Here is a 21,436-nt window from a genome sequence, read left to right as displayed (position 1 = left end):
ATTAAATCACAAAACAGACAAAACATCAGAACAGAAGAGTTAAACTTATGGAGTAATGTCTGTGTGACCAGGGCTTGATGTGCGCGTCTCCAATTTAGGTCTCCAGTTCGTCCAAGACTGAGAGAACGACACATTTTGTTCCAAACTGGAGTTAAAAAAGCTCCAGCAGGAAAGGTCTTATTCCACGGGTTTTTAAAGTTTTGTAAAACCAGGTATACACGCTTCTCGACATATTTTGGATAGCCGTTTTCCCCATGACATGAGACACACCAATTTCCTCTAAGTATGAGGAGAACATACCCTCCTTCTGTTTTTTTTTTGAAGCAATTTGAATGAAATTCAGGGAAAAAGAGACATGAGTGGACGACTTCATCCACCCCACTCCACCCAATGTTTAGTCTATGAAAGTTTGAATTACAGCTTTCAAGACATTTTCCACTATTCGAGCAGAAAGAACCCCAATATTTGAGTAAAGTGAGCAAGCAGGTAACCGGGTGTTTAAGGATGGCTCAAACAGGTCTTGTACTCTGTTTATTCCAACAATGGTGAAACAATGCATAAATGACCGAGAGGTTGAAATTTCAGAGAATAAGGGATTTTGAACTAATGGCTCATGTACAAACTTTTGGGCATCGTATGACACCTCCAAACATTGCACTCCTCGGACTTGAAGAGCATTGAAAAGGCTCTGGTGAAAACTGGGGATCTGAGACATGTCAACGTGTTGCAGGTCGATGAGGAAGAGTTCACGGTCATATTGTGATGGTGCCAGCGCTTCGGCCGCGACCCGACCGCCAGACGGAGCCGCAAGTCGGCCCTACCGATTGCCCGGAATTCAGATCGTCGCCCTGGATAAGTCTGGGGTCAATGGGTCCTTGTTTTGGACTGAAATCCGCCAATGGGTAGACCACGTGGGGTCGGGTCGATTGCCAACTTCAATTTACCTAAGTACCCACGTGGTCCGACTACCAGGGAATTTCACCCTCAACGGAACTCCTACAGAAACGAGCCGCTTCGCAAGCCCGTTCCGTGTGCGATGCCAAGCGGTTTTAATTGCCAAGTACCGTCGGTCCGATTATCCTGTTACTTCGGCAATGGCTGCTAACTTCCCAACACACGACATGCTCAGTCAATGGAAGAATGGACAAGGATGAGCTGGAACATTCAACATTAAAAAAGACAACCTTTAAAGATCCAACGCCACTCATCCTCAGAAGACTGATTTGCGTGTCTCCTGGAGCATTAGCAGATTAATTTTTTTAATTTTGAAAGAGCTGAAACTACTTGAGACGATGCACACAACTGCAGTCTCTATTGATGTTCAGGGATGCTGCGTTCATCTCCATTCTGTCAGTTATTCTTGAAGCTCCTTCCCAACCTGAGTAACACATTTCCTTAACCTTTGGAATTGGGGATCTGACATGTTTACCTGATAGGGTTCAGGAATCATACTCCTTGCAGTTTTAATAAAATTGTGTAGATTTGAGAAGTAATCTTTGATTTTTCCATGTCTTTTTATGAATATAGCATCCAGGAAATCAATTACATTTTCTTGACACACTAAGGTTGTGTCATTTTCCCCCTCATCCTCTTGAGAGCATAAAGTACTGAAATATGGGGTAGAAGAGGTTTTGTCCGAATCAGTTGCTTCATCTATTCCCTCTCCTGTTACATGTGGAACACAAACTTTTGGCTCAAAAGATCCCATGGGAACAGAAAGTTCTGCCCTCTTTACGGACCCCTCCGAATTTGCCTTGTCCATGTCCTTCCCCTTCACATCCCTTTTATCATCATCTGTGAGGGAAGGGTTAACATTTCACTCACAGGGATTCTCCCCTTTATCTATTTCCCCATTACTCTCAGACACAGCTGTTAACTTGGCTGAACAAGTTTGGCTATCAGGAAAAACATGAAAGACATCCTGAGACGCTTCACTATTCTCTGTGTCACACTCAGAGTCCGCAAGTGGAGCAAGTGAAGTTTCCACACCAGCGCATAACTCCGGTACCACCAAGGGGTTTCCGATGTGGGACGTACCTTGGAGGTCCCGCGATCCTGACACGATCTGAAACGTATTCTGCTCTTTCGCATCAAAGGCATCAACGTTTGTCCATTTTTGGCCTTTTTTCCTGCTGTCCCTTTCCGACACCTCCATATCGTCCACACTGTCCTGAACAGTGGATTGTAAAAGAGAGGATTCAACCACTTTCACTTCCTCCTTTGGTGGGGGAGGATTAATTACGCCACGATCAAACAACCTCTCCTCAACTCCAGTCAGGGTGGACGAGTCGAACCCGTCGCACACCTCAGTTGGTGGGGGTCGGGGGGGGGGCTCCCGATTCACCTTCTCCACATCAGTATGTGGTGAGGAAGAATCGTTTCTTACCATTTCTTCACTTTCTTGCGGTGTAACCACATTGGGCCAAACACTCTTCATGTGCCCGTATGCCCCACACCCAAAACACGTCATGACCTCTGAGGAGACATACATTTTATCTTCAAAACCATTAATTTTTACACGAAGCATGACATTTAGTGTTTTGTCATTTTCGGTGAGTATCATAGAAACCAATCTTTTAAAGGACATGACGTGTTGAAACATATCGCTAACATTATGCATCGGCACCATTGAGATTCTCGACACAACCTTCCTGAACTTGTTTTACTGGTTACACAAGTCCTGGTTCTTTATGAATGGTGGAATATTAGTAATATAAACTTGACCTGTTGGGGCCTGCAAAGCGAACACAGAAAGGTCAGTGTTCAGTTGGACGAACAGGCCGTGCTCAACTATCGTTGCCACCACGTGTTCCTCAGACACAAACATGACAAACTTCTTATTCATGTGACAAGCAGCACGGATGTTCTTTGATCCAATGATGTTACCAATGGTGGAAAGTACATCGTTCAGTTCCACCTCATTGGGAGGGAAACAAAACACAACGTGTTGACGAGTCAATGACTCAAACATCTCAATGAGGAAATGTTCACCTGCCATTCCAACTCAACAAAACAAGTCAGTAAACTTTACCGAAAGAATAAGGCGTTTCACAAACACCAATATATCAATCGATTAAAATCGAGAACAATAAAGAACACGGTCACAGTGAGTGAGAAAAAACCTCCTCCGGCGGCCATGCCCGGACTTCGGCTTACGATTTTCTCGACACAAAACTGTGGTCTCTGTCGCTGTCTCGCTGTCTCGCTGTGTCTCTGTGTCTCTGTGTCTCTGTGTCTCTGTGTCTCTGTCTGTCTCTCTCTCTCTCTCTCTCTCTCTCTCTCTCTCTCTCTCTCTCTCTCTCTCTCTCTCTCTCTCTATCTTCTCCCTCTCTCTCTCTCTCTCTTCTCCAGACAGAAAGGAAAAAACGTGGGGAAAAGTTCAAAAGGAGAAACACAAAACATGACAAACGAAAAAAGGGGAATGGGGAAACACCAAACAGCATGGCAGAGGACAGGACCTCACGACCCGAAGCATGGAGCAGCCATGACAGCACACATAATGTACCAACAGCCAGCACGGGACAAGAGAGAGAGAGAGAGAGAGAGAGAGAGAGAGAGAGAGAGAGAGAGAGAGAGAGAGAGAGAGAGAGAGAGAGAGAGAGAGAGAGAGAGAGAGAGAGATATATGAAAAAAAAAAAGCAGAAGAGAGAAAGGTGAGGGCACGGTGAGGTGAATCGACATGTTCTTATTCATGTGGTCAGAGGACATGTGATGAGAAAGGTGAGGTTCAGACAAATGGGCACGAAATCTTCGCAATATTCTACTCGTGTATATTTTTTTAGGAATAATTATGACGTCACAGGTAACTTGATGCAGTTCGCATTTTGGAAAAACAAAATAAAATTTGGACCTCGATATTTCCAAAATTGTTCGATGGAAAAAATTGAAACAGCTCATTATCAAGTACACCGCATGAGGAATAAGGACTGTTAAACATGACATCATCAGTCCCTTCATTATGATGTTAAAATTCGACAAGTTCAACACTTTATCCAAACATGAAGAAAATTATTTAGGGTTACCTGTGCAACGACATTGTTATCGATCTGGGGTTTGAGTTTCACCACGAGGGGAAGCGCCCGAGTTCCTCCCAAACACCAGGTCCCGAGGCCACCGAACACAGATAACTCGGCACTCCAGTGGGTTGCTGAGCAACCATGAGTGACAATTGGTACTGCCAATCCGCAGTGTTACACAACTTTGCGTGGTACCTCACATGTGGACGGCGGCACCATGGGTGGGGGTCTCATGTCCAGGATGCGTACTCTGGTTTACTCAACTAATCAGGTGGAACCGAGTGGAGCTGCGAGTACGCACCAGCTAACAAGAGCAAATTTTGTGGGGGAAAGCTACCCAGCTGATGACGTAAGGATCATACTGGACCAGTGGATGAAAAGACAGGACGAAATGGATACAATCACAATATAAGCAATTTAGTTGCAAAGCAAGGGTGAGGAAAGGCATGTGGAATAATAAAAGCTGTTAATACAAAAGCATTAAGTACAGCAGCGGAAAGCAAGGATTGATGAGGTGTGTCAAAATAAATGCAATTATAAACAAAAGGGAAGACATCGGGCTGATCTACATCAATGAAAACTTCTACAATCTGAATTATGCTAACCTAACAGCCACCTACTCAAACACCTACTCAAGGAAATTGGAAAGCAAAGACAGAGGAGGAAAAGCTTGAGGTGTTGACGACCTTTTTGTTGCTGGTGTGGCCGACAGCCCCACGCTTCCCAGTCAATGAGGAGGGGGAGGAGGGAGGAAAACTGTGGTGTCAACTGTGTGTGGTCAGAGGACATGTGATGATTGGCAGATGAGGTGTAAGGCAAAGAGGAAGGTGTAAAGATGTAGGTCAGGGGGTTTTGGAAAGATAAAAGAATGTGTGTGAGGATAGACCATGAAGAGCAGAAAGAAATCTGTTCATGCAAATGTTTATGATGTCAAATTGGACTCAGTCTGGCGTCGGGCTCTTCCACTCGGTCGTGGACTCTCTTCCGATCCGTTCCACCGCTCATCTCCAAGACCAAAGAGTGACTCAGATCACAAGAGAAGAGAAGAGGGCGGGCCAGATCAGAGATTTTTCTTTTATACGTTGGTAGAAGACCGAACATACCCTGAAGACAAAGTGGGTTGTATCAAAGCGGGGTTCCCAGGTCGAAAAACCAGTTGAAACCAGTACACATTTTCAACTGGTCTCTATTGGTTCTAATTGGTCTTTAACTGGTCTCTATTGGTTTCAACTGGTACCAGTTAAATTCAGTCAGAATTCCAATTTCCCAGTTGAAAAAACCAGTAGCTCATATTTGTACCAGTTAAAGTCTTACTGGTTCCAGTTGATACCAGTTGCAATGTACTGGTCCCAGTTGATACCAATTGCAATGTACTGGTCTCCCAGTTGATACCAGTTATTAAATACAATTGTATTTCAACTGGTAATATATCACTCTATTCCAATTTCCATATTAAAACCAGTAAGAAACCAACTGGCTTTACTGGTACCAGTTGGCTACTGGTTTTCAACTGGTACCAGTTGACCAGTAAGCTACTGGTCTTTACTGGTTTTTCGACCTGGGTTGCATCAAAGCGGGGTTGCAGCAAAGCAGGGCAACCTGGAACCCGGTCGTATCTGCTCGCAGCTATAAAGTGGCCCGTATAATAATTATTATTATTATGAAAGCCAATATGACGGGTCTGAATCATCGTTGTTGCCATGGTGGTGCAACAGAGTGCCTGCATGAGGCTGAACACAATATCACCTTCACAATGGTACATTGTCAGCAAGGCAATAATTCCCTTGTTTTAAGAACTGTGTTGCACTTATCCTTTTCTTTCAAAGCAGACGCCTCTGGATGTTGGTGGAGAAATAATTTTAGCAACCAGGGTGAGCCTTTCGGAAAGCCATGAAGACTCGGCAAATTCTGGGGAAGCCACAAAGGGCAGTAAGCATTTTACTCTGTTTTTACGGTATTTATTTCCTGTGACTGGAGAATGTAAAAGAACAATGAACAATTAAATGAAAAACTCACTCTCTTTCTGTGCCTTTGGCAAAATATGCACTTCAAGTGGATCGCGAAAGTGCATTTATGAGTTTAATCTCCGCCGATGATACGTAAGAATGCAAGTGCAGCGGTGTGCAACTTATGTGCGTGAATGGGTATGCTGGGTTGCTCACTTGCTAACATACACGACCTAAGGCAGTTATTCCTTGTGGATGTCATCCCGAACAGAGTCCATCACACCCCAAAATACATTGACGTCTAATGCAGTTTTCGCAAACATTTGAAAAAGGTTATCTGTGGACCACATCTCTGTGAATCTTCCGGTTCCGGGTTTGGAGCGACAAGCAGTCTCCTTAGGGGCTCTCTGCTGACGTTCTCAAAGTTAAGTTTCCGGTCGTTATTTGTCCCGTTTTAACTGTTTAATTTTCTCACCTCTATGTTACTGTGTTCCTAGTTCGGTTTTGTTTCAAAAATCATGCTATTTTGTGAGTTTTTTGTCGACGTTCTTACCGGATGTCTAAGGCCAAGCCCTTGGCTTGAGGCCTACCGCTTCCCTTCGGTGTTCGATCGTTTTTTTTTTCCTCCCCATTACCTTCAATTTCTATCCTCCCCAATTTCCTTACGTCCCCCATTCTCCCAACTAATTGCTCTATTTCTTATCTCAAAAAAAAAAAAACAACAACAACAATACGCCAACCTTCTCCCGATTCTGCTTCGTCTTCTTCCTCTTATCTTCCTCCTCTTCTTCTTCCTCGATTTTTTTCGAAACACTTCCATGACCTAATCTGTTGAAAACTCTCAAACATTAATGATAATAACAAAAACGATCTTATAATGCTTCATCTTCCTCTCTCACACGTGTGGTACTCTTTGCTGTTTCAGAATGCACTACTCTTCTGCTATTTTAACAGACTGCTCTCATTTCGACCTCTCCTTCATTCCTTCCAGAAAAAATCCAACTGTTACAGCGCTTCTTCTCTCCATTCTCTGAATTCGCCTTAATTGCATCCATCAAGAATTGTGTTAAATCGCATCTCTGACCTAAAACTTAAAAAACCCCAGTTTGCGATGAATGTTCGCTTTCCATCAACCATTCTTTTTTCCAACTTCAGTGCCAACTCACCCCCCTCACCCCTCACTCTCAAAGCAACCATCCCACTCTTATCCCTCCAAGCCTCCCTCTCACCTATCTCAAAAATTTCCCCCTCACCTTTCTCCAACCTTTCATCCCCCTCACTCATCCTTCTCAAAGTTGCCACCCCTCTCATCCACCAAGCTGCCTCCCTCCACTGCCCTCTCACCTCCATCTCTTCACTCCACCTCCTCAAATCCTCAACTGCCTTCTTCCCCCTCTCTTATCCCCCTTCTCCCACAGCACCACAGAGCCTTTTCTCCTCCTCATGCGGACCCCTCCCCTAGCTATTCTGCAATCCCCCACACTCTCTCAACAACCCTCCTTACCTCCCCCCTCGTCCCTTGTCCTACCCTCCCCTTCCCCCCCCCCCCCCCTGCACCCAAAGCCTCCTCCCCTACCTCTTCATCAAAAGTGTGGACCTCAAATATCCGGGGCTTTCGCTCAAACCTTTCAGATCTTTCCATACAGGCTGCCACTTACAAACCAGACATAATCTGCCGAACAGAAACTTTCCTCTCCCAAGACGTGTCTGACTCCCAAGTATCTCTCCCCGGTTACTCCCTCCTCCGGGATGACAGACCTGAGCCTCGTCCTGGTGGAGGTGTTGCTCTCCTCATCAAAGACTCAATTCCTCACTCTCCATGCACTGCTCTCACTCCCCCATACCTCCAGGAATACCTCTGGCTACGGCTTCCCCTCCACTCCCACCTCATGTTTATGTGTGTCCTGATCCGTCCACCAAACAGTGATGACTCCATCTACACCTCACTATCCGAAAACATGGACCATCTTGTATCTTCTCATCCCAACTCTCTCTCTTCCTCCTATGTGGTGACTTCAATTGTCATCATGCCAGTTGGCTTGGTGTGGGTTCCTCTCTCACCTGTCATGGCACCTCAGCAAAAGCTTTCTGCGACTCAATCGGTCAACTTCCCGACACGGATCTCAACCAATGGTACTCCATCTCTTCTGGATCTGATTTTGACAAATTCCCCTGACAATATCTGCTGCTCTTTTTCTGCTCCAATTGGTTCTTCTGACCACGTCCTTGTCAAAGTGGACATCTCTCTGGTTGTTATCAGAGAACCACCTCACCGCCGTCGAGTCTGGCATTTCACTCAAGCCGACTGGCAGGGTCTCCAAGCAGCCATCAAACTTACAGACTGGTCTCCTATCTCGACTTTCTCAAACATCAACTCATCCTGGGAATTCTTTCAAAGAAACTTGCTCTCCCTCATGCACAGATTTATCCCCTCTCGTCTTCAGTTGTCCTTCCCTTCCTCCCGCCCTTGGTTTACTGAAGCTTGTGGCGAGGCAGTTGTCCTGAAACAACTTGCCTTTGCCTCATTGAAAGCAAACCCAACTGAGGGCAATCTCAGTTCCTTCCACAAAGCTCAGAACAAGTGTGTATCTACCCTCAGGAGAGCCAGAAAACAACATCTTTCTCATCTCAAGTCTGAACTCTCAAACCTCTCTCCCTCCTCAAAATCCTGGTGGCGTTTAATTAAATCTGTTTCTGGTGTATGTTCCCCCTCAATCCTCTCCCCGACCTCAAATGGCCGCACTGCTGATACCGCACGTGAAAAAGCTTAATGTCTTAACTCGGTGTTTGCAGCTAAATCTTGTGTCCTAAACCCATCACTTTCTACCCACCTTACCCAGTCGCACCCAACTGTCACAAGACTCCTTTTCTCCTGACAAGGTGGAGAGCTTGCTCTCAAACCTCGACTCAGATTCTGCAACCGGTCCAGACGGCATCAGCCCACGTGTCCTCAAAGCCTGCTCTTGCTCACCCTCTCTCTGTTCTATTCACCCTCTCATTTGCTCAAGGTCATCTGCCATCTGCTTGGAAATCTGCAAACATCACTGCCCTGCATAAAAAAGGTGCAAAAACATATCCCTGCAACTACAGACTAATCAGCCTTCTCCCAATCATCAGCAAGGTTATGGAATCCATCATCACTTCAGACATGAAATCCTTCCTCTTCTCCAATGGCTTGATTTCCGATCATCAATTTGGTTTCAGACCAGGTCACTCTACACTGGATATGCTGCTTCTGCTCTCCCATCAATGGATGGAGGTCCTCAATGCCAGACAGGAAATCCGAGCCATATCCCTGGACATATCACATGCTTTGACAGTCTGGCAGCCTGCCCGACTCACAAAACTCTCTTCCCATGGTATCCAAGGCCATCTCCACTCATGGCTCGCAGAGTTCCTCTCCTGTCGCAGTCAACGTGTGTCCCTAAATGGAGTTCTTTCATCCCCTCTTCCTGTCCAGGCTGGAGTTCCTCAAGGTCACGTTCTGAGCCCTGTTCTTTTTCTGGTTCTCATGAATGATCTCTCCGACTCTCTGGAAAATCCTCCATATCTCTTTGCTGATGACCCCACCCTCTGCCGTACCATCTGTCATCCCTCAGACCGGCAAGCAGCAGCTTCTTCGCTCACTGCAGATCTGGATTAAATCACAAACTGGTCCAACACGTGTAACATGTCTTTCAATCCAGACAAATCTCACACTCTCACTATGTCTCTTTGAAAGGAACGTTTGGAACCCCCCCCCCCATCCTAATGTGTCTGTTCCCCAATGTTTTGTCCCTCCCACTCCCACCCTCTTGTCTCATGCCCCCTTGCTGTGCGTTGTGTGTTGGCTCTCATATGAGCCTCGACAAGATATACAAAAAAAAAAAAATTGTTAAACTGGCTGGCTGTTGGCCGATCTGGATCCGGATCTTCACCAAAATCTAATCAGTTTGTCCGTATCACACACACAACCGGCCCACCCAATTTCATCCGTGTCCGTCCACAACTTTTTGAGATATCAAACAATCAAGAAGAAGACGTCGTGCAGATCACGACACTTGAAAAATCAATTGAACAAATTTGACCTCAAAAATAAGTAATTGGTGGTTGAATTGAATGACCAAATCTGCATCTCCTCTTCAAATTCCAAGTCAATCAGATGAAAATTGAGGATTTTGAAATCTCACCTGAGATGTTGACCTTTGGCCTATGTTGACCTTTTGACTTCAAAAACAACAGGCTTCTTCCTTGTGACAAACTCTTCCATGTGATGAACTTTCGTGAAGATCCATTTGAAATTGTGATCTGGACGTGATAGTCAGACATTCAGACATAAAATGAAAATCGACTGACCAATATACTTGAAACATCTTCGATTTTGCAAGTAACAAAGACAAACAAACAAACGGGCAGAGAGGGCTGAAAATATAACCTCCTTCACCCTCGGTAGAAGAGGTAACGATTCAGCCTGGCGGAGGTGCTGTATCTGCTTTACCGAGTGCTATCCTTGTTCCCCTCAATCCGGGCGTAGTGGCGTGCGCCTGTAATCCGGCGACTCGGAGGCTTGGGTTGGAGGATCGCTTGAGGACGGGGGCTCTGCAATGGGCAGGGTGTAAAGCAGCCCGGAATCATGGCGAAACCCAAATCCTGATCCCTGTGTCGTAAGAGGCGACCAGGGTTGCGTCAGGAAGGGCATCCGGCGTAAAACCTGTGCCAAATCAGTATGCGGATCATAACGGATGATCCGCTGTGGCAACCCCTAACGGGAGCAGCCGAAAGATGAACAACAACATCCTTGTTCCCCTCACTGACGGAGAGGGAATTGTATTGGGGTCTGTTTGTTTGTTTTTCCGCACAGAACTTTAATGTTTTCTCCGCAACTGCTTGTCGGAAAAAGAGGAAATTTTCATCATCGGAGCGAGAACTGATGTGAAATGTTTCATTTTATTTTTTTGTATAAATTGTCGAGGCTCATATGAGAGAGAACATACAACACACAACAAGGGGGGCAGGAGACAAGAGGGGCGAGAGAGGGAAGGACAAAACAGTGGGGAACAGAGACATGAGGAGATCTGTGGAAGGGAGAGGAATGGAGCGAGGAACACGGGGTAAACAAGGTGGACACCTCAGGGACTTTCAGGTCCTTACATGACAGGAATCTTTCGGGAAGGAAAGCAGGGAATTTGAAGGAGGTGGGTTTGGGGTGGATTAATGGGATAGAAATGATCATGGTTTTGGATCAGTGAAGATAAGAGGTGTTGGTGAAAATCTGTTTTGAAGATCTCGAGGGAAGAGTGGGATTGAAGAGAGTGTGGGAGTTTATTCCAAAGGTGAAAAAAAAGAGGAATGAAGGAGTGAAGGTGATTGTTTATTGGAGAGAGGGATGACTTCAAAAAATTAGTCTTGTTGTGAGTAAGTCCTCTTTGCTGATCATTTTACGCATTTTTTGTGTTGTACCTGGGGGTCTTCTTGTATTCCGAGGTGTTTGTGGGATTCTTCGTTTTCTCGTTGCTGTGTTATCTGGTCTTTTTTATGGATTTATTGCATGCTCTCCTGCGTGGAACCTCATGTGGTGATTCAAATAGCTTTTTCGGGAGAAACCTTTATCACATGTGGAACATTTGTAAGGACGCTCTCCTGTATGGCTGTTCATGTGCCTCTTCAAATTGCCTTTGTCTGAGAAACCTTTATCACATGTGGAGCATTTGTAAGGACGCTCTCCTGTGTGGATCATCATATGCTCATTCAATCTGCCTTTTTGAGAGAAACTTTTATCACATGTGGAGCATTTGTAAGGACGCTCTCCTGTGTGGATCCTCATATGCACATTCAATCTGCCTTTTCGAGGGAAACCTTTATCACATGTGGAACATTTGTAAGGATGCTCTCCTGTGTGGATCATCATATGCTCATTCAATCTGCCTTTTTGAGAGAAACCTTTATTACATGTGGAGCATTTGTAAGGACGCTCTCCTGTGTGGATCATCATATGCACATTCAAAATGGCTTTTCGAGAGAAACCTTGATCACATGTGGAACATTTGTAAGGACGCTCTCCTGTGTGGATCCTCATATGCTCATTCAATCTGCCTTTTTGAAAGAAATCTTTATCACATATGGAGCATTTGTAAGGATGCTCTCCTGCATGGCTGTTCATGTGCTTCTTCAAACTGCCTTTTTCCGAGTAACCTTTTTCACATATGGCACATTTGTAAGGACGCTCTCCTGTGTGGATCATCATATGCTCATTCAATCTGCCTTTTCGAGAGAAACCTTTATCACAGACAGAGCATTTGTGTGGACGTTCTCCTGTGTGGGTCCTCATGTGGATTTTGACATTTCTCGGTGAAGTAAAATCTTCACTGCATCTATTATACTTATAATACATTTGCCTTTCGATAACCTTTTTGCATTTGTTTAATTTAATATTGATCTTTGTGCTGCTTTCACCAGACGTACACTTGTATTTTGAGGGTCGTGAGTCTTGTTCTTGGGATTGTTTCTTCAAAGTGGATATCTTCTTCACTGTGACACCGCTCCTGGATCTTATCTGCCCAAATGGACTTCTTGATTGTTCTACAAAAACAAACAAGTTATTTTACGTTTTTTTTGTCAAACTCAAAATATTTCATAATTTCAAAAATTTTATAAACCCTGAATTAAACATATTGAATGTTCATTTGAAGGTTTCTGCTCACCTGTTGCAGAACAGACAGGACTGCCATTTGTCAAATGAACATCTGAATCTTCCTTTGCAGAAGAATATCTTGAAGTTTCTGAAACAGATGAACCGTAGTGTCGTCTGGATTTCACATTTACAGGAGAGACATCACCTGAATACAATGAAGGACATGAAGTTTAAAACGCTGCCAAATATAAATCCGGTCAATAGGTGGGATGCAATAGACGTCACTTCCGCTGTTAGGACGACGCTCCATAATGCTGCCGGAATTACAGGAGAGGAAAGGAGGTGTTTACAACGACAATATATATATATATATATATATATATATATATATATATATATATATATATATATATATATATATATATGTATATTGTCGTTGTTGCGAATTCGCGCCCGCCGGCGTGCGAACGGCCACGTAACTCGAATCGCGGCACGTCGCCCACCGGACGGACAATTCTGTCATGACCCTATCGGACCAATGCCGGGAGCTAGTCACGGATGGGCCTTTCGGCCTCAACACGATCGAGCCAATCGCCCCCCCGCGTGGGATAGGGTTGTTCGCCAAACTCGACCTACCTAAGTACCCAAGCGGAGGGTAGACCGGGCGATCGCACCTCGTCGCAGGTCGACTCCGGACACGGGCCACTGAAGCGATCCGTTCCGTACTATCGGGATAACCGAGCGGTGTTATCGTCGGCCTCGACGATTCCGATTAATTATCGGGCGTAGTAAGCCCACTACCAACCCTTTACGTGAAGCAAGATGGAGATTCAATTCAAGAAAAGAGGAAGCGAAACTGGAAAACAGTTCAACATGATGCACATTTATTCCACGGCACACGGAGAGCACTTATATACAATTAAACAGAATGCACATAAAGCAATTGCAACAAAAGAAACACAACAATGCAGATCTACAACCGACTACGCGTACACACGGCAACACTTACACAGTTATACTTCACCAGACTGGCGCCACAAACACACATGTTTACACACACAGAAACAAAAGAAAAGGGCCACCCTCAAAGACAAGGGGGCAGACGGGGCCTGTGAGCCAATATTTGCGCGGGACCTGAAAGAGCGGTCAGGTCCGCGAGACCGGGTGGATCCTACCCGTGTCTTTGTGATGAGCCGCAAACGTGGCAGCGCGGCGGTGCCCCGACTTCGTGCTCTTTCGCGGGTTTCGTTGGCACTGCTTGGAGTGGGGTGGGAACGGGGCCCCCTTTTTGCACTATCTCAGCGCGGGGGATAAAGGGGGGGGGATTGTTGATGCTCTGGGGAAAGAGGATAGCTGGCTTGCTTGGGTCCCGTGACGAGCGATTCCACCGCAACCTCGTGCGCCGACCGCCGTCTTCCTTGCCTCGGACCCGAGCTCCTCGGTCTCTTCCCCAATTCTCCTCAGCCGACTGCAGCAAACCACCTGTATGCCCTCACCTCCCGACTCCACTCCGCGCTCCAACCCGAGTCTGCCCAAAACACTCTCCGCTCTTCTGAGGCCGACTCTGCCGAGACCGACTCTGCCGAGACCGACTCTGCCGAGACCGACTCTGCCGAGACCGACTCGACTCAAACCGACTCTGCCCAAACCAACTCGACCCAGATTCGCCCTGCGGTCGGCGCTTTATAGGCCGGCAGGAGAACCCACATGCAAATTTCTGGATCAGAACGAGCTCGGGGATGGAGCCACGCTCGCCCATTGGACGGAGGAAAAGGGGCGTGAGTCTCCCCTGATCCGAGAATTTGCATATCTCGATTCCACACAGACGCGTCTGGAGGCGGGGCCAAGCCGCCCCACGCTTGCTGATTGGATGGATCAGAAGTGGGCGTGTAGCATTCCTGATCCGAATTCTCCTCGGAAAGGCCGCATTTTGCACTCGCGGCTCGGCGCGCGTCCCATACGATCCCAGGACAGCCCGACGCTCGGTGCCCACAAGTGGCGCGGGAATGGCCGCAGAAGGAGAGAGGCGAAGGTGGTGGAGGGTTTATGGTGGTGGTTTATGGCCATGGTGCCGTTTGGAATGGCGGTGATGCGATGTTTGCGGAAGCGAGTTGTGAAGGTAAAGATCGTGGCTGTTGGCATTGTTGTTGTTGTGAAGCGGCATTGCGGTTGGTGGTTGTTGTGTGATGGCAGTTGAGACGTGGTTGGTTCAAAATAAAGATAGAACAGAAAAACGACTATTTCAAAGCGTCGCAGCCCGAATGAATCACATTTATTCCCTCAAAACAACGGGTTTGGGGCTGACTACACATGTACTTCCAGAGATATCTCACCTACGGGACCTGAATGCTGGTTTGCGAATTTCCACAACCGCAACACTACCCCCTCCCCTTTTTACAGACTCGTCCCGAGTCGTCAAATTTTCGTGTGCCATCATGTGTAGTTCTCCCCTAGTACGTTTTACCTACGGATCCCTGAGTGCGACATTCATGGTATTCGTGTCCCCAAAATAAATAACCTGAGGGCTGAGTCACTAACAAAACAAACCCACTCACACGGACGACTTAAATAAAATTGCCGGCGCTAAGACAGACATGCCGGGGGCGCACTCATATGTACAGTACTTCTTAACCTTAACTTACAAATTTTACACTAAACCATGGCCCAGGATCAATGGACTCTGCAAAAAGAAAGCAGTTAGCAGGGAGCCAGGCTGCTCGCATGCAGTCTCTGTCTCAAACAATGCAGGTGACAGGGAACGTGGCCGGCTGCTCACACGCAGTCCGAGGCCTTCCCTTTTGAACTGAACGCAGTGAACCACAACGGTGCATGGGCTGCACAAACGCAGTCTCCGTGCCAGCTCAAGTGGCACACGCAATGAACACAACGGATGGATGGATGGATGGATGAATGGATGGACGCAAACACGGTGCACGGGCCGCCACTGCAGGCCCGTGTTGTAGCTGCCAACAGGGCAGTTCTTGCAGCTTGCAAACTGTTGCCTTGATCCTGGCGCACATGGAAATGAACAGGGGGAGCAAAGCAAAATTGAACGGGGGGTGGTGAACATGGGCCTGGGCATGGCATGGCAAAGGTGAGCAGGCAACCACAGCCTGCAGAACAAGGCCGCTGCAGGCAAACACAACCGGCAGATGAAGTTGGCCGGCACAGGCCTCGCAGCAACACGCAGCCGGCAGATGAAGTGGGCCGGCACAGGCCTTGAAGCAACACAACAGCTGCCGATGAAGTCGGCCGGCACAGGCCTCGCAGCAACACACAGCCGGCAGATGAAGTGGCCAGCCTTTGCCGTTCAGTGAAGGTTGGTGGAGGGAGTGCGGTGGTGCTGGCCACTCGGAAGGCGGGCTTGGACCAACCCTACGGTCTCCCTCCCAACCTATCACCTTCGCCTGTCACTGTCCATACCCACCCCCTTAATTTGTCAAAAACCAATTTAGCCCCAACTTATTTTTTTGTTGTTTTTATTTTTACTTCCCCACTATAAATCGTCCCCTAACCCCCTTTATCGTCCTTGTTCAGCTAACCTATCGTCTACTAGCCAACTCCCAACCCCTACGTTCCCTTCCCGGAGGGGAATAAGGGAAAGCTAGCGTCCTGTGTCGAGGCCCAATGAAGCCTCAAGATGGCCTCCCCAGAGTTCAGCGATCTATAACACAAAGTGGGTCCAGCGGCCCACAACGAGAGCGAGGGGATGGATGGTGAGGAGGGGTACACTTCCTATCTACCCTAACCATTTACCTTTAAAACTACCCTGGTGCTTCCGACAAGCGCCTCTCGCTTAAGCTATTGGTTCTAAAAACCCAGATTCCCGTCGCCTGTGTTGGTGTCCTCACAATTTCAGGCCTCGCCCCCCAATTTTCTTTCTGTGCCCTCACACGGTCTCATGGCTGGGACGCGTGGCTCGCCTTGGCAGGCACGACCCTCTGCCGATCCTCCAGCTATGGCACCCCCGGGCACTACACTGCCTCCGAGCCTACCAGCTCCCTAACACCGGGGAGTGCCCCCCATGGCACCTCCCCTGAAACGCACACGTGGCAGGCTGACTTCCCGGGCCCCTTTCCGAGAGTCACCCGTGCCCACAACACTGCCCACGCGGCTAATGGCGCCCCGGGCCCCTGCACCAAGCAGACGCACCCGTGCCCACTACGCTATCCCGGCCCCACATGGGCCCTTGGCCTACTACGGCCGACTAGCCTGGTGCCCGGGGTACCCACTCAGCGATACTCACCTTTCACAGCCACGCTCCCAGCCCGTCAACAGGGCTCCTGCACCCCCCCCCCCAAATGGGTATCGAGCCTACATTCCCACCAACAGCAAAACGACTTCCATTTTTGTTAATTTGACTAACCCACTAACTCAGTCAACACTGACCCCGGGGTCCCTTGGGCGGGAGTCACTCCTCCCCCCAATCAGTCATCGCACCATGCATTCCCCATTCGCTCCACTCACACAGACCCGCTGGCCTCACTCAAATGTCCCCACACAACTCACCAACTCTTCAACACACACACCGCTGAACTCTGCCATCATTCTAACTAACTCGTGCTCCCACGTTGTCCCTTACACTACAGCACGTTCCTTTTTACACGACGTAGCGAAGCTACGTCCCCCTCTACACATCCAAAGTCTGTCACTGTCTTCTAGATCAAAAAAAATAATTTCCCAACCTAAATCTGGCTAACAATCCCTCTACCTAATCCATTCCACGGGCCCCATGAGGACTTACCCCTGCTCCATGGAGCCGGTCTAGCTAAGCTAACCCTTCCCCCTAACTAGTTTCCTCCTGTGCCCAGGCCAAGGGGATCATCCACCCCCTGCCCAGGAATCCTGTTCACCCGAAAGCGAGGCTTGCTGTTTTTTTTTTTTTCCACATGCGCAGCACCAGCGCGGCAACTCGCAACCTGCGCACCAGCGCGGCAATTCACAGCCGCGCACCTGTGGCGTGACGTCATGGCAGCTGTTCGCGTCCCTCGTCCCTCTTGGACGGTACCATCCGGCAGGGATTCACCCTCCTGCCGGATTCCAACCACACACGCAGCCATGACGTCACCCAGCGCATAAAAAAACACAAGCCTCACGTCTCGAGGGGTTCCCCACGCGAACACATGTGCTTTGCCCGTTGGAGCTTAAAACACACACCCGCGTGGAGAACCCGTCCGGTCCAAATCCGTAATCTGCCGAAACTTTGTCCGTCCGCGGGATCGGCAAATCCACCGCTGGCGTTTCTGGACCGGGCTTCACTCCCGCAAGCGAGCACGTGGCGGCCTCGTGCGTTGCACAGCACGGACCGTGCGCTCGCTGCTGGGTGAACCCGGCACGGTTCTCAAAACCTCAACAGCCACTACTCGGCTTTTGTCCCTCTGTCGCCGTCTCCGTCGCCATTCAACCCACGCACACCTGCGTGTCACGACGCTCACTCTCCACTCCATTACATTCACACCGGGAGACGCGGCTGCATGCTCACACATGCTGACCGACATCTCTCTCACACACAGCGACCTTGCACACGCTGTCTCACTCGTGCCATTTCCCTCACACAAACCATACCACTCACACACGCGGGGGCACTCGCCCGCGGTGTCTCATCCCCACACGGCGTGCTGGGAGCACGCCCTTCGGCATACTTGCCAACACACTACTCACACACGGGGACGCACTCACACCTTGCACCATACACACCGGGACAACCACACTGGGGATTCGTGTCCTCACAAGGGGGTCCGGGGCCTCTATACCCCCCAAGCTTTCCGTGCACCTGTCCACAGCACTCCTTCCCTCGACCTCGCAAAGCACGACTGAACCCACCTGGTCGTGAGTCGCCTCAAGGGGGGCATACTCCCTCCCCTCGTTCCTGGAGGAGGCTATCCAACTGCTCGCACTGGGTCTCCACCCAGTCCGCCAGCTCACCCCCATTGTCGTCCACTACCTCTGTGTGTGTGTGTGTTCGTCACTAACCCCGTCCAATTCACCTTCTATCTCCCGTGTCTCTACTATTATTTCCTGTGTCGTCACTTCGTGTCTCGTCTCACACGTTTTGGTCACCACATTTAATTTTTCCCTCTCGGTCACTGTCACTTTTTCCGTCACGACCCTCGCCCAACACGTCTCCCGAATTATTTTGTCCTCACCCGCCTCCACCGCGGGGCTGACAGCCATTGCACCCCCTCCCAGCTCGTTCGCTCCCACACGTGGCGTCGCCATTACGCACTCCCCTATTATTGCCTTCATGCCCGCCTGCAAGCTTCGGCCCATGTTCTGCGTCTCACCCCGCAGTTCTCTCATTTCTTCCTTCAAATACGCCTTCATTTCGTTTTTTCATTTGTTGCGTATTTCCATCCATTTTTTCGTTCATTTGTTGCATCATTCCGCTTATTGCCTGCAAAATCATGTTTACCTGGCCCACGTTAAGTGGGTCTGCGGCAATCGCTTCGCCCTCAGGCGCGGGTCCGCCGAGGACTGGGGGAGGACTTTGACGGAGGCGGGGTGGGGGGGAGTGTCATACACCGCGGCCTCTGCCGTGCCCATTTCGGGCTCTGGGTTTGGTTGGGGGAGTTCGTCTTGCACAACAAGCATTTCCTGCACGGGGATTCCATCCTGGACCATGGATTCTAACAATTCTACATCAATATCGACCCCTGGCTCCCGCTTGCCTTGAGAGTCCATCTTATTTCTCGTAAGGGGTTAATTTAGCTTGCTCGTAATTTGGGGGGAATCGGGGGTCGCTCCTCTCACCCCTGGACCGATTCCCGTGAATTTAGCTGGAGACAGGAGAGCCCGTTTTCCCGCTCTCCGACACCAGTGCCGCGAGGAGGGGGATGGGTTTGTATCGCACGACCTGACACCAGTGTTACGGATTCGGGCCCGCCGGCGTGCGAACGGCCACGTGACTCGAATCACGGCACGTCGCCCACCGGATGGAAAATTCTGTCGTGACCCTCTCGGACTAACGCCGGGAGCTAGTCACGGGTGGGCCTTTCGGCCTCACCACGATCGGGCCAATCGGCCACCCGCGTGGGATAGGGTTGTTCGCCAAACTCGACCTACCTCAGTACCCACGCGGAGCGCAGACCGGGCGATCGCACCTCGCCACAGGTCCACCCCGAACACGGGCCGCTGAAGCGACCCGTTCCGTACTATCGGGATAACCGAGCGGTGTTATCGTCGGCCTCGACGGTTCCGATTAATTATCGGGCGTAATAAGCCCACGACCAACCCTTTACGTGAAGCAAGATGGAGATTCAATAAAGGAAAAGACGAAGCAAAACGGGAAAACAGTTCAACATGATGCACATTTATTCCGCGGCACATGTAGAGCACACATTTACAATTAAACAGAATGCACATAAAGCAATTGCAACAAAAGAAACACAACAATGCAGATCTACAACCGACTACGCGTACACATGGCAACACTTACACAGTTTTACTTCACCAGACTGGTGCCACACACACACACGTTTACACAGAAACAAAAGAAAAGGGCCACCATCAAAGACAAGGGGGCAGACGGGGCCCGCGGGCCAACACCTGCGCGGGACCTGAAAGAGCGGTCAGGTCCACGAGACCGGGTGGATCCTACCCGTGTCTTTGTGATGAGCCGCAAACGTGGCAGCGCGGCGGTGCCCCGACTTCGTGCTCCTTCGCGGGTTTCGTTGGCACTGCTTGGAGTGGGGTGGGAACGGGGCCCCCTTTTCGCACTATCTCAGCGCGGGGGATAAAGGGGGGGGAATTGTTGATGCTCTGGGGAAAGAGGATAGCTGGCTTGCTTGGGTCCCGTGACGAGCGATTCCACCGCAACCTCGTGCGCCGACCGCCGTCTTCCTTGCCTCGGACCCGAGCTCCTCGGTCTCTTCCCCAATTCTCCTCAGCCGACTGCAGCAAACCACCTGTATGCCCTCACCTCCCGACTCCACTCCGCGCTCCAACCCGACTCTGCCCAAAACACTCTCCGCTCTTCTGAGGCCGACTCTGCCAAGACCGACTCTGCCGAGACCGACTCGACCCAAACCGACTCGACCCAGATTCGCCCCGCGCTCGGCGCTTTATAGGCCGGCAGGAGAACCCATATGCAAATTTCTGGATCTGAATGAGCTCGGGGGTGGAGCCACGCTCACCCATTGGACGGAGGAAAAGGGGCGTGAGTCTCCCCTGATCCTAGAATTTGCATATCTCGATTCCACACAGACGCGCCTGGAGGCGGGGCCAAACCGTCCCGCGCTTGCTGATTGGACGGATCAGAAGTGGGCGTGTCGCATTCCTGATCCGAATTCTCCTCGGAAAGGCCGCATTTTGCACTCGCGGCTCGGCGCGTGTCTTGTACGAGCCCAGGACCGCCCGACGCTCGGTGCTCACAGGTGGTGCGGGAATGGCCGCAGAAGGAGAGAGGTGAAGGTGGTGGAGGGTTTATGGTGGTGGTTTATGGCCATGGTGCCGTCCAGAATGATGGTGATGCGATGTTTGCAGGTGCGAGTTGTGAAGGTAAAGATCGTGGCTGTTGGCGTTGTTGTTGTTGTTGTTGTGAAGCGGCGTTGTGGTTGGTGGTTGTTGTGTGATGGCGGTTGAGACGTGGTTGGTTCAAAATAAAGATAGAACAGAAAAACGGCTATCTCAAAGCGTCGCAGCCCGAATGAATCACATTTATTCCCTCTAAACAACGGGTTTGGGGCTAACTACACATGTACTTACAGAGATATCTCACCTACGGGACCTGAATGGTGGTTTGCGAATTTCCACAACTGTAAAGGCCCGGTCACACCTTGACGTTTTAGCCAGCGATGGCAACGTGTTAAAATTTATGTAAAACGCTGGCTTACGTTGAACTTTTGATGTTTTTTTTTTTAAAGATT

The 21,436-nt window shown here is 49.2% G+C and overlaps 1 protein-coding gene and 1 pseudogene across 2 annotated transcripts in view; both read right to left on the bottom strand.

The window, feature by feature from the left end:
* LOC147029209 (uncharacterized) overlaps positions 1 to 21,436 on the bottom strand; it is a 159,569-nt gene that overhangs the window by 121,538 nt on the left and 16,595 nt on the right. The window lies entirely within an intron of this gene.
* Positions 1 to 21,436, bottom strand: part of LOC147029210 (uncharacterized) — a 67,615-nt pseudogene that overhangs the window by 42,585 nt on the left and 3,594 nt on the right. Inside the window, exons 2-3 of the transcript XR_015056847.1 lie at positions 12,643 to 12,777; positions 11,509 to 12,520 (exon numbers count right to left, since the gene is read on the bottom strand). The product of XR_015056847.1 is annotated as an uncharacterized LOC147029210 (transcript). The remainder of the gene's footprint in view (positions 1 to 11,508; positions 12,521 to 12,642; positions 12,778 to 21,436) is intronic.

This window comes from Eptatretus burgeri, chromosome 4 (assembly GCF_056783735.1).
Source record: "Eptatretus burgeri isolate ZD-2024b chromosome 4, Ebu_testis_v1, whole genome shotgun sequence".
NCBI classification, from domain to species: domain Eukaryota; kingdom Metazoa; phylum Chordata; class Myxini; order Myxiniformes; family Myxinidae; genus Eptatretus; species Eptatretus burgeri.
Note: the sequence above shows the minus strand (reverse complement) of the source record. Positions and strands in the feature narration are given on the sequence as shown.